Below are 12,335 nucleotides of genomic sequence, written 5' to 3'. Positions count from 1 at the left end.
GATGATTTCACAAAGACAATCATCTATCATATGTCTCCTACTGGTGGGCCGGCATTGTGGCCTTAGACCCACCGCTACTGGAAGGTAACTCACCTCAAAGTAGCTGCTGAACTGATCGGGAACTAACTGACTGCTGCTGCTCCGGGAGTCTTCCGGCTGCAATTCCCACAACATACTCAATCAAACACTGCTAACTGTCCTTTAGGTAAAATGACCATTTTACCCCCGGTCTAGCTCTAAGCCAATGCTAGAGTCAACTTTCAGTTGACCCGACTCGCCGAGTGGATCTCCACTCGCCGAGTCCCTAGCAAACTATTGTCCTGGGTCCCTGGTTCTACTCGTCGAGTTGGGCTATGACTCGACGAGTTCATCTTCTAACTGCCATTCAACTCCTTCGTCCTACTCGCCGAGTTGTATGAACAACTCGTCGAGTTCATCTTCATCCGAAGAACACTTTATGCTAAGACTCGCCGAGTTGTATGAACAACTCGCCGAGTCTGTTCTTGATCTATGAAGATTGCCTTGGACTCGCCGAGTCAGGGCATTGACTCGCCGAGTCCTAACATGGGTGAGTTCAGCTCCCAACTCACCGAGTCACCCCCTGTGACTCACGGCTCAACTCGATACATCATGAAGGGACCAAATCGGTGACTCGCGACCAAACTCGCCGAGTCGCCAATACGACTCGCCGAGTCGCCGCCATGCATCCACCAAATACACCGATTTACTCGATTTCAGTCCATGCCATTCATAGATCTGGACTTCTAGGACACAAATCACACGTAAAGTTTCCAACTTTACGTGTGGATATTCACTAATGTGGATTTTAGGGTGCAAAATGCCTCAAAAGGGTAGATCTAGGATGAACAAGCCACATGGGGCCATAAAGCTAACAGATCTGAGCTCCTGGAGCTCAATCTTGCCTAGATCTAAAGGTTAATCCACTTATTACGAAACATTAAGCACAAACAAGCTTGAAGAATTGCTCAAGAGTGTCTCAAATGGGATCTTAAGCATAGAAACAGGGGAAAAACGAGATATACCTCAAGGAAAATGTTGAAATGACACAAAGATGGCTGATCTCCTTCTCCTCTTCTTGATCTACTCCTCTTTCTCCTCAAAACCTTCAAGAACACACCAAGAACACTTCAATCTCTCAAGGAAATAAGGGAAAACGATGTTGGGGGAGTTATGGGGGTGAATGGGGACGAGTTGGGGCGGAATGAGGGTTTAAATAGGGTGCAAACCCTTGAAACTTAGGGTTTCATCCAGCAGCGGTGACTCGCCGAGTCCAGGATATGGACTCGCCGAGTCGCCCACTTAAACGTGTCCTGAGTCTCGTCCCTACTCGGCGAGTCGGACCTTATGACTCGCCGAGTCCAAGGCTAAAATAGGGCAATTCTCAAATAAAATTCACATACCGGAAACCAGGTGCTACAGATACTATGATAAATATTAAGTCACCCTTTACCTACCTTGTTAAGTCCAAGTTAGTGTGCCGGTTAACCACACACGCTCCACTAACCGACTTAAACAAAGTGCAAAGTGTAATTTCATGGATTAGCACCTTATTCACATTTTCCTAAGTAACTAAGATTGGGTATTATTAAGAGTTTAGTTACTTATTCTTTATCATTAATACTTTTAATGAAGGGAGAATTATAGTCCTGTCAAACCCGTTCGGCTAACGACCCTCCACCAGTCAAGCAAGCGGTGGGTGAGAGTGGACACCCATTAAGTTGCCATTTTATAGGCAACAACCTTATACCCACCTTATAGACCGGCTTCATGAATGAGGCGTACTAGCGGTAAGACCGACTTTACTCTTATACATATATATATATATATATATATATATATATATATATATATATATATATATATATATATATATTATTAACTTATAATATTATAAAGTATAAGGGTTGAATTTTAACTTTTAAAATTCTAAGGGCTAACTTGGAATTAAAGTATTCATAAGAGAAAACTTTACAAATTCCAAAACTTGAGGGCAAGTTTTTGAAACTATTCAAAACTAATTAATTCCATAACTTATGTGTTTAAAGTAGTTTTAATCCAAAAACTCTTCAAGTTCCATAACTTATGGAAGACTTTAAACTAATAAAAGAATTAACTTTTCTTTATTTTTATAACTTATGGAATTAATTAAGGTTACACCTTTTTTTTTATTTTTTTTTATTTAATGAAGAGACTCTTGGTCCTCCATAACTTGAGGACAAATTATGGAGTCATAACTCCAATTAATTAGAACTAGACTCTTCATTTTTGTAACCTTTGCCAATTTTATGAGTTTTATGAGTCTTTAATGTGACTCTTCATGTAACTTGAGGACAAGTTACACAAACACATTTTATACTCAACTCTTAGATTAAAATGGATTGAAAACAACTATTTCAATTAACTTTTCTATTAATCTAAGCAACTCATAAGAACAAGATAATTCAAATCAAACTTTTTCATGTAATTAGTCTAACCTTTAAACTAATACAAAACATGAATCTATTGACAATTATCTTTGAAAATGGATTAGCATGAACATTACCACATTAAAAAACAAGTTTATAAGTTCAAAAACAACTCAGGGTAATGTTCCTAGTCCATTTCTAGCCAAAAACCTCGAAAATATGTTGTATGGGGTCCAACTCGTCGAGTGCATGAACATAACTCGGCGAGTTGGATGCATTTTGCCTTGGACTCGGCGAGTCTGCTGGGTAGACAGCAACAAAACTCGATTTCTCAACTTCTATTGCAAGTATAACAAGAAAACAAGACCAGGCTCTGATACCACTGTTGGGTTATGAGCATTCTAACACTCCTAAGTGTACATGCAACCCTAAATACCTTGGATCTATGTTTTCTCTATTATACATGCAAATATGAACATCCAAGGTATTATCCTAATCTAGCATACAAAACTATGAATATAACAAGATAGAATACATACCTCTTTGATGTAGAATGTCTTCATGAAGCTTGAGTGCCTAGTGCCCCAAGTGTGACACCTCAAATGGTTCACAATCATCAAAAACACTTAGAATAACTTGAGAGAGTTCTACACTTCATGAAAATTGGCTAGCCCTTTCTTACTCTCACTAGTGGCCGATTTTTCCTCAAGAATAAGATGCTTATATAGTTATACAATTAGGGTAAACCCTAATTGTCATGACTTTCCATTTCCTTGGATCCATGGGTTCAAATACACCATGGAACATCCATGGAGCATCATATGGGTTTTGGCCCAACTAGATAATCCAAGGAGCATTAGCCCACTATACAAGTATGGATGATTTACACAATCAACCCATATATTTAATTAGTCTTCTTTTGATCACTCAATTAATGCTAGATTAATTCTTGATCAATACTAATTAAATAATCTCATTATTCTTATTATTAATATACTAGAACTTATAATATATTAATAACCATAAGTGTCTTATTTCTCTCATTTAGTCTATCCAAGTGCATGATGGTATGCAACCCAAATGGACCATGTCGGGTCGGGTCAAGTCTTACCAATTATAGTTATGGACTTAGACATTAATCCAACAATCTATTCCCACTTCCACTCAGGAACCTCTAACGGTTGCAACTTACCATGTGGTCTCTGGTGCTCGGCCTTAACCCTACGACAGGTTAGGCACCTCTCAACAAACCACGCGACGTCCATCTTCATACAGGGCCACCAATACTCCTTCTTTAGGTCCAAAAACATCTTAGTGGCCCCGGGATGGATCGAGAACTTCGATCGATGTGCCTCTTCCATCAAAATGGTATGTGTCCCGCCCATAAACAGCACCCAAATCCGACCCTGAAATGTCATAAGCCCCCAGCTATCGGTAACGAACTCCGATACCTGCCCGATAACTCGCTCCCTCTTTTGGTTTTCTGGTCTCACAGCCTCAGCTTGGGCCCCTCGAATGGTGTCCAACACCGAAGTCATCACTGTCAATCTCATACAAACATCTCGCATCGGGACGCTCTCCGTCCTACGGCTCAGGGCATCAGCTACCACGTTAGCCTTACCCGGGTGGTACATGATCTCAAAATCGTAATCCTTCACCACATCCAACCATCTCCTCTGCCGCATGTTCAGGTTGGGCTGATCCATCAAGTACTTCAGGCTCTTGTGATCCTTGTATATGGTACACCGAACCCCATATAGCTAGTGATGCCAGATCTTGAGGGCGAACACCACTGCGCCCAACTCTAAATCGTGGGTGGGATACCTTGCTTCATGAGGCTTCAGCTGCCTCAATGCATATGCTATCACGTGCCCCCTCTGCATAAGCACCATTCCTAACCCTGATATCGACACATCACAAAATACCACGAAGTCCTCCATTCCCTCCGGAAGGGCTAACACTGGGGCTTCACATAACCTCTGACGAAGTGTCTCAATGGAGGCCTACTGCTCTAGGCCCCATGAGAAAGCAACGCCCTTCCGGGTCAACTTGGTGAGTGGCACGGCGATCTTGGAGAAATCCCTGATAAATCTCCGATAATAGCCTACCAATCCTAGGAAACTCCTGATCTATGTAGGTGACCTCGGCACCTCCCAACTCATCACCGCCTCAATCTTGGCCGGATCGATCAATATCCCTTTCTAGTTAACGAGATGCCCTAGGAACTGGACCTCTCGTAACCAAAAATCACACTTGGAGAATTTGGCGTAAAGCCTCTCCGATCTCAAAACTACGAGGATCTCTCTCAGATGCTCCTCATGTTGTTCTTTGGATCTCAAATACACCAATATGTCGTCAATGAACACGATCACCGAGTGATCCAACATCGGCCTACACACTCTGTTCATGAGGTCCATGAACACTGCCGGCGCATTGGTGAGCCCGAAAGGCATCACCACGAACTCGTAATGCCCGTACGAGTCCTGAATGTTGTCTTCTTGATGTCCTCATCTAGCACCCTCACCTGATGATATCTCGACCTCAAATCGATCTTGGAGAACCAAGATGCTCCTTGTAACTAATCTAACAAATCGTCGATCCTTGGCAACGTTTAACGGTTCTTGATCGTCAGCTTGTTCAATTCCCTATAATCAATACACATTCGGTGTGAGCCATCCTTCTTCTTAACAAAAAAGATAGGCGCTCCCCATGGCGAACTGCTCGGCCGAATAAACTCCTTCCCCAAAAGCTCCTGAAGCTGCGAGGATAACTCTTGCATCTATGGAGGCGCAAGGCGATAAGGTGCCTTGGCGATAGGCGCAGCTCCCGGAACTAAATCGAAGCTGAACTCAACCTGGCTCTCGGGAGGCACACCCGGTAACTCTTCCGGAAATACATTCGGGAACTCACGCACTATCGGAACCTCATCTACTGACCTCGGTCTCTCTGAATCAACCCTTGTATCCATCACATATGCTACAAACCCCTTACAGCCCTGCTGTAGACTCTGCCTCGCTCTAGCGGCTGAACAAAATGCCGACCCAGAACACGTACCCTCGACGTACACGGTAAGAACTCCCCCACTAGGGTCTCGTATGGTCACCAGTTGTCTCTCGCAGTCGATAACCACTCCAAACTTGCTCAACCAGTCCATGCCCACGATGACACAGACATCTCCCATCGCAATAGGAACTAGATCAATCGGAAAATTAACGCCGAAAATCTTGAGTACACATCCTCGGATCACCTCGGTGGCATACACCGCTCTCTCGTCAGCTATGGAAACTCTCAGAGGTCGACTCAACGCCTCTCGACTAATACTGATGTGCTGACTAAAAGCCAAAGATACAAAAGACCGACTCGCACCCGAGTCAAATAACACCAAGGCAGGTACAGAATTCACAAGAAAAGTACCTACACATATCATAATATAAGCACAATATCTCAACATAAAAGTAAATATATGAAAGAATACATACCAGCCATGACATCGGGCGCTGTGCGGACTTCCTCCGCAGTCAACTGGAAGGCTCACCCTCGCGCCTTCGGTACCTCGGCCTTCACTGGCTGGCTCTCAGTAGCTATGATAGCAGCAGGGACAGATCCCTGAGGTGCTCCCTAGGTAGTCCCTCGTAACTGTGGACACTCTGCTTTGCGGTGTCCGGTCTGGTTGTAGTGAAAGCATACTGCAAACCCCTTGGGGAAATCCTTGGCCATATGCCCCTCCTTGCCACATTTATAGCAAGACCCCGCTCTGCACACCCCCTCGTGGCTCTAGCCGCATTTGCCACAACTGCGGCCCTTCTGACTCCCAGATCACGAATCAGCGGGCTTGGCCCACTTGGCTGTCGGCTGAGACTGTGCTGATCGCCGATCCCTCGCCTGAGACTCAACCTCCTCCCTAGCCTGGGTCCCCAGCTCTATTTCCCTCTTCCGGGCATTTGCCTGAAGCTCAGAAAATGTCCGATACGTCGAGTTCGCCACGAACTCCCATGTATCCCTCCTCAAAATGCTCAGATATCGGCTCCTACGTGCCTGCTAGGAGGACACGTGCTCTGGGCAAAACATCGCCCGCTCATGGAACTTCCTCGTAATCATTGTGACAGAATCAGTACCCTGCTTGAGGGTCAAAAACTCCTAGTCCAAATGCTCCCTTTCCACCTGGGGAACGTACTCATCTCGGAACATAGCAGTGAACCTCTCCCAAGTCACTGCAGCAAGCTCAGCAGGCGAATAATGCGCCGTCACAAACTTCCACTAATCCGTCGCTCCCAAGCGAAGCTGGTTCAGCGCGAACCGAACCCTCAAATGCTCAGGAGACGAGCAAGTAAAGAAACATCCCTCTATGTCCGATATCCACCTCATTGCCGCAATCGGGTCCTAGGTCCCATCAAACTCCGGTGGTTTTGTGTTGCTGAACTCTCGGAACAGCAACGCATCACCACCCTGTGGTCTAGCCGCAGCTACAGCTGCAGTGGCTGCAGCAATAGCAGCCTCAGAAAGAGCAGCGTATCTCTCGTCGAATGTCTCTATCAGGGTGGTCTTGGTAGACCCGAACATCTCTGGAATCTCATCGTGGATGGCAGCAGCCACCTCCTCATGAATCATCTGGCGGAGCTCCTCGTCGCTCACACCCCCTCTACTGGTCCCTGGTCTGTGGCGTGTCCCTACCATGATGCCTCTATGAAATACAACATAAGATATCAGTAATTTGCTTGGATGTACACACACTCGATATCCCAACCCTACTTGATCCCTGGTACCCTAAGGATTCTTACCTGGGTTGCGCACTGACCCGGTGCCTTCGATAGTATGGGCCCAATACTACCGACCACACCGACTCAACATTCACACCAAGTCCTCCTCCCAGAGCCCCAAATCCCAAGTACACTATTCTCTCTAATCATGTGCCACTCACTAGCAAATCTCTCATAAGCTCCTTGCTGCTATCTCAACACTCTGAAGCATTCCTAATAGCAAAATACCTAGACTAAGGCATCATATATCAGGCCACTCTAGTCCTAATAAGAATACCTAGTCTTACTCTAACATGCATAATATAATTAATCATATAACATAGCATAACATTTCTTTTACAACTTATTGTAAGTGTATTTTGGGAAATCACCGTTCGGGCGCTGGCTGATCGTACACATGCCTCTGCTCTGTTTGTTTCAAAACTCTTTTTACTCCTTAAAAAAGAATTTACTTTATTATCAAATTTTTCCTCAAATCCTCAGTTTGAGTTCAGATACGCCCGAAGATGCATCTGAATCCCTCAAATCAAGGCTCTGATACCAAATTGTGACAACGTAAAATTCAAAACAAACTTTTCACATTTTTAAACACACTTTTCCAACACATTTATTGATAAAAAACCCCATTGTATCATACTTTGTTTCACAAATATTCCCTAAGATCAAAATACATAAAAATCCATGCGTGTGTACGAATCATGCGGGCGCCGTCCCGCGATCATCACTGGTACCTGAAACACATAACACATAACACTGTAAGCATAAAGCTTAGTGAGTTCCCCAAAATTCCATACATAACACATACTAGCCACTCGAGGCTATAACTCTGTAGGCCCATGGGCCCTAACTCTGTGGACCCTCTGGTCCTAACTCTGTGAACCTTTCGGTTCTAACTTTGATATACTCTGATATACACATGATATAAACCAGATAGAAATAATGTTGTACAACGCATCACATAATAACATACGATAACTCTGTTACATATCTCTAATTACCACTCAAGGTAAAGTATAGTGACAAGACTCACCTCAGATGTCCCGGTAAATCACTGACTCGGTAGAATTACGATCTAGCCTCCGCCTAAACACATAAAGTAATACTCTCATAAATATAACTCTCAGAACTAGACTCAACCCTCTCTAGGCACCCTCATAAGGGTAAAAGACCATTTTACCCCTCCTTTGGCTCAAAGGCCCTCATTGTTGACCAAACCCTAAAAGTCAACCAAAGTCAACGATCAAACTTTGACCCGACTCGTCGAGTGCACTTGGGCAACTCGGTGAGTCCACTAACTCTTTAGTCCCATTTAACATGTCGAGTCCCTCCCTTTACTCGACGAGTCCCCAGGTATGAATCGCGGGGCCACCTCGACTCAACTCGCCGAGTCTCAAGAACAACTCGGCGAGTACATGCCATGCACAAACTCCATTGACCTCCTGAGGTCAGATCAGTTCCTCTAATCCATAGATCTGGCCTTCCCAAGCATAATAATCACATAAAGTCCAGACCTTGACACTAATATATCATCTAGATGGTTTCATTTGGTGATTTAGCCCCAAAAATGACATTCTAAGCTCATGACTCCCAAGATAATTCATAAAGCTCCAAGGGTTAAGGTCTCTGGACCTCTTTGTGTCCAGATCCAAAGCATAAACTCGAGAAGGGACCAATTGCTCCACATAGACATCCTCAAAAGAGGTTAGAAAACCCTAACTCTAAGAATCAATACCAAAACGGAAGAAGGTCCGAATAAATACCTCAAATTGAAGTCTCTGGACTCTGAAACCACTAGAATCACACCTCCTTCAGTCTCCTCTTGATCTTGGTCACCTTCTTCTTGCTAAACCAAAGATAGAAAGATCAAATATGGCTTCTCCTTCCTCCCAAACGATTTAGCTCACTTAGGGTTCTCTCAAGGGACTGGTAGCCGCAATGGGTGACTATGAGTGCCCTTAAATAGGCTCCAACCCCGGGGGATTAGGGTTTCATTAAACAACGTGGACTCGCCGAGTCCAGTCGCGAAACCGGATGATAATTCGCGACCCTACTCGGCGAGTCTAAGCATCAACTCGCCGAGTTCATTCACAAATTCCAGAAATAAAATATTAGAATAATATACCTGGGAATCCGGATGTTACACACACGCTCCACTAACGACTTTGAGAATGCAAATGTCACAATTGCTATCTACTAAAATCTACTTAGTAAAAGTGTTTCCTCACCATCATTTTCATGAATAGGAGAGAAATCTTATGATACTTAAATTTTATGGTGTATGTGTTCATTTCCATGTGAATTTTGTCAAAACCATAATCACAAGTCAAGGTTAGTGACAATTTCAAATTCATATGGACTGAACTTGTGCAGTCTTAACTTCTTGCCATCTGGCAGCACAAGGGTCTATCATTGCTTCCAAGTTGTTATGCAATTAATTGAGAACTCTCAGAACTCCTATGCAATTCCAACTTTAACTAGAATGGACACAGAAATGTCAACACGATAGATTATAAACCTCAAGTCGTGTGCTAGTGAAGAACTATAGATTTTATCCTTTGTTAGTTCTTGAAACTTTCAAGACCTTTAAGACTCCCACTGTCCTCTTGACATATAAGACTCTCTTGTCAAGAACCATTGCTTGACAAAACAAATATCCAAGGGAAAGTGCGGATTCTTATCAAGACTAACACTTCACGTAATTGGCCTTAGTTGATCTCTGTTTTATCCAAAACATCACAACTTACCAATTTCAAATGTACAAGAGTAGAAAACATTTTACTCTTACATTTGACTAGTGTTAATAAACCTTATTCAAGATATGTCACTCAAGTTGCAATCTTGGAGTATGACTCTAAGACTTTGTTTTTGGAACCAACTATGACTTATCTTCATGATTTAACCAATCCAACAATTCATGTCTCCTCTTCTTAGCCATAAGAATGCACTAAGATGTCCTTAAAGGACGAATTGTGATATGATTTCTTAATCATTAAGATGATCACAAAACATGATACTAAAGTAGTCTCCCATCTTTTCAGATTTGAGAAACTTTTATCTTTTTGCCTAATTTGATTCTTCTCATTCGTTCTGCCATACATCGAATATTTTCCAATGTTTCAGAATTATACTTAAACTTGTATGTATAACCATATTTACTATACTTTAGTAAACCATGACGAATAGTCTTATAGATCTTTGTGGTGGACTTGACCAGTGCACACGAATGTGTACTCAATCCCTTTGTCCTTTCACTTGACTTAATTTTCCAAAGATGAAAATTCTCCTTCATCATACAACATGTATGATTCCAAGTTTTGGTCTAATTGAAACTTGGATGATGAGAATCTTTCCTTATTTGGTAAATTATGACACTACCACAACCGAAAGAATTAAATCCATTTTCCAATATTGCTATCAATGGAATCATATAAACAACCATTTTTCACAAGTGTCACTGTAAGGATATTTAAAATAAATAAAATAAAACCTTATCTTTTATTTAAAACTTGCGGAAAAACTTATTCTTACAATGAAAATGCATATGAAAAATTTGTTGTTATCCATTCCTAAGCAATATATCACAACTCTTACGCAATAACTCACAATTCTGATCACCAAACCATGCGATCGAAATCCATCTTCGCGATCAAAATCAGCATATACTTCCTTTAAGCTTCCTCTCTTCGATTCTACAAAAACATCAAAATGTGATCTGGTCACATCATGTATAAGAATCTCAAATAGGAACTTAATAGAGTTAGATAGTGCACTTTACCCGAAGTAGAGTCAAACTCTTTGACTTTACCAACCTGATGTTTGTTTAGGTAAATTAGGCAGCTTCGCAACCAATGCCCCTTCCTTTGGCAATAGAAGGTTTAGGAAGTTGATATTCTAATCAAATTTGCTTTACTAGTCCTTAAATCATTTATGATTCAGCAACACCAAGCAAATAGATAAAATCATAATAGGTCATGTCATAGTCTGTTTCATAGTAGTCCCAAAGGAACTCACTATGTGACTTAGAAAGTGATTGAACATCCAACTTTCTCAAGACTTTGACACCCAACACTCCCGGCTTGTCAATATGTGACTTTATCTCCAAGATGTGATCACACATAGGCCTTGCTTGCCAATAGGGCTTGAGTGACCTTGAACTTGTGGGTTAGGGAGAATAATTGGAGGGGGTGGAGGAAGTGAAATTCTAAGAGATTTGGGAAGATCATAGATGTCTAAACTAGACATCTACAATGGGAGATATTCAAGTTAGTTGATTTTTAAGTCCTTAATATAACACCTAATATGAAATATTAAGGCTAGGACCCAACACAATATTTTATAACTTGGAAGAGGGATGCTGTAATCCAAACTATAAAATATTTGAAGGTATGCGAATGACGATTCACCAATTTCCACCATGAAAAAACGAAATAAATTATTAGGTTTTAATTGGATTTGAAACTCCTAGATCTTTTGGATTCATTGAACTTTTCAATGGCATGTTTCAATCTCGATTGTGCCCTCTCAAATTTTGTGGCTGGGATGCCGAGGATCACAAAACAAGGTGTGAATAACCATGCAAATTCACTTGGTACCCTTAATATTATCACCTAATCGATGTACCGGTTACCCACACGTGCTCCACCGATCCATGACAAACATTAAGTCACCCTTCGTTATCCTTACTAGTCGAAGTTAGTGTGTCGGTTACCCACACACGCTCCACCAACGACTTGGTAAGGTACAAAGTGTGAATTTCATGGGTTAGCACCAAATTCACATTTTCCTAAGTATTTATCATTAATACTTTTAATGAAGGAAGAATTATAGTCCTTTCCTACCTGTTCAGCTAACGACCCTCCACCAGTCAAGGAAGCGGTGGGTGAGAGTGGATACCCATTAAACTACCATTTTATAGGCAGTAACCTTATACCCCCCTTATAGACCGGCTTCGTGAATGAGGCCTACTAGCGGTAAGAATGAATTTTAATCTTATACATATATATAAATATTAACTTTTAATATTATAATAGTATAAGAGTGTATTTTACACATTAAAATACTTGGTGGTTTAATCTAATAATTAAACTATACTCTTAATTTAATTAAACTTAAACCATGCCATTATGGAACTATTAACTCTTTTAATTAAACA

This window comes from Lactuca saligna, chromosome 4 (genome assembly GCF_052625555.1).
Source record: "Lactuca saligna cultivar CGN05327 chromosome 4, ASM5262555v1, whole genome shotgun sequence".
NCBI classification, from domain to species: domain Eukaryota; kingdom Viridiplantae; phylum Streptophyta; class Magnoliopsida; order Asterales; family Asteraceae; genus Lactuca; species Lactuca saligna.
The sequence above is the reverse complement of the archived record's forward strand: the minus strand, read 5'-3'. Positions refer to the sequence as shown.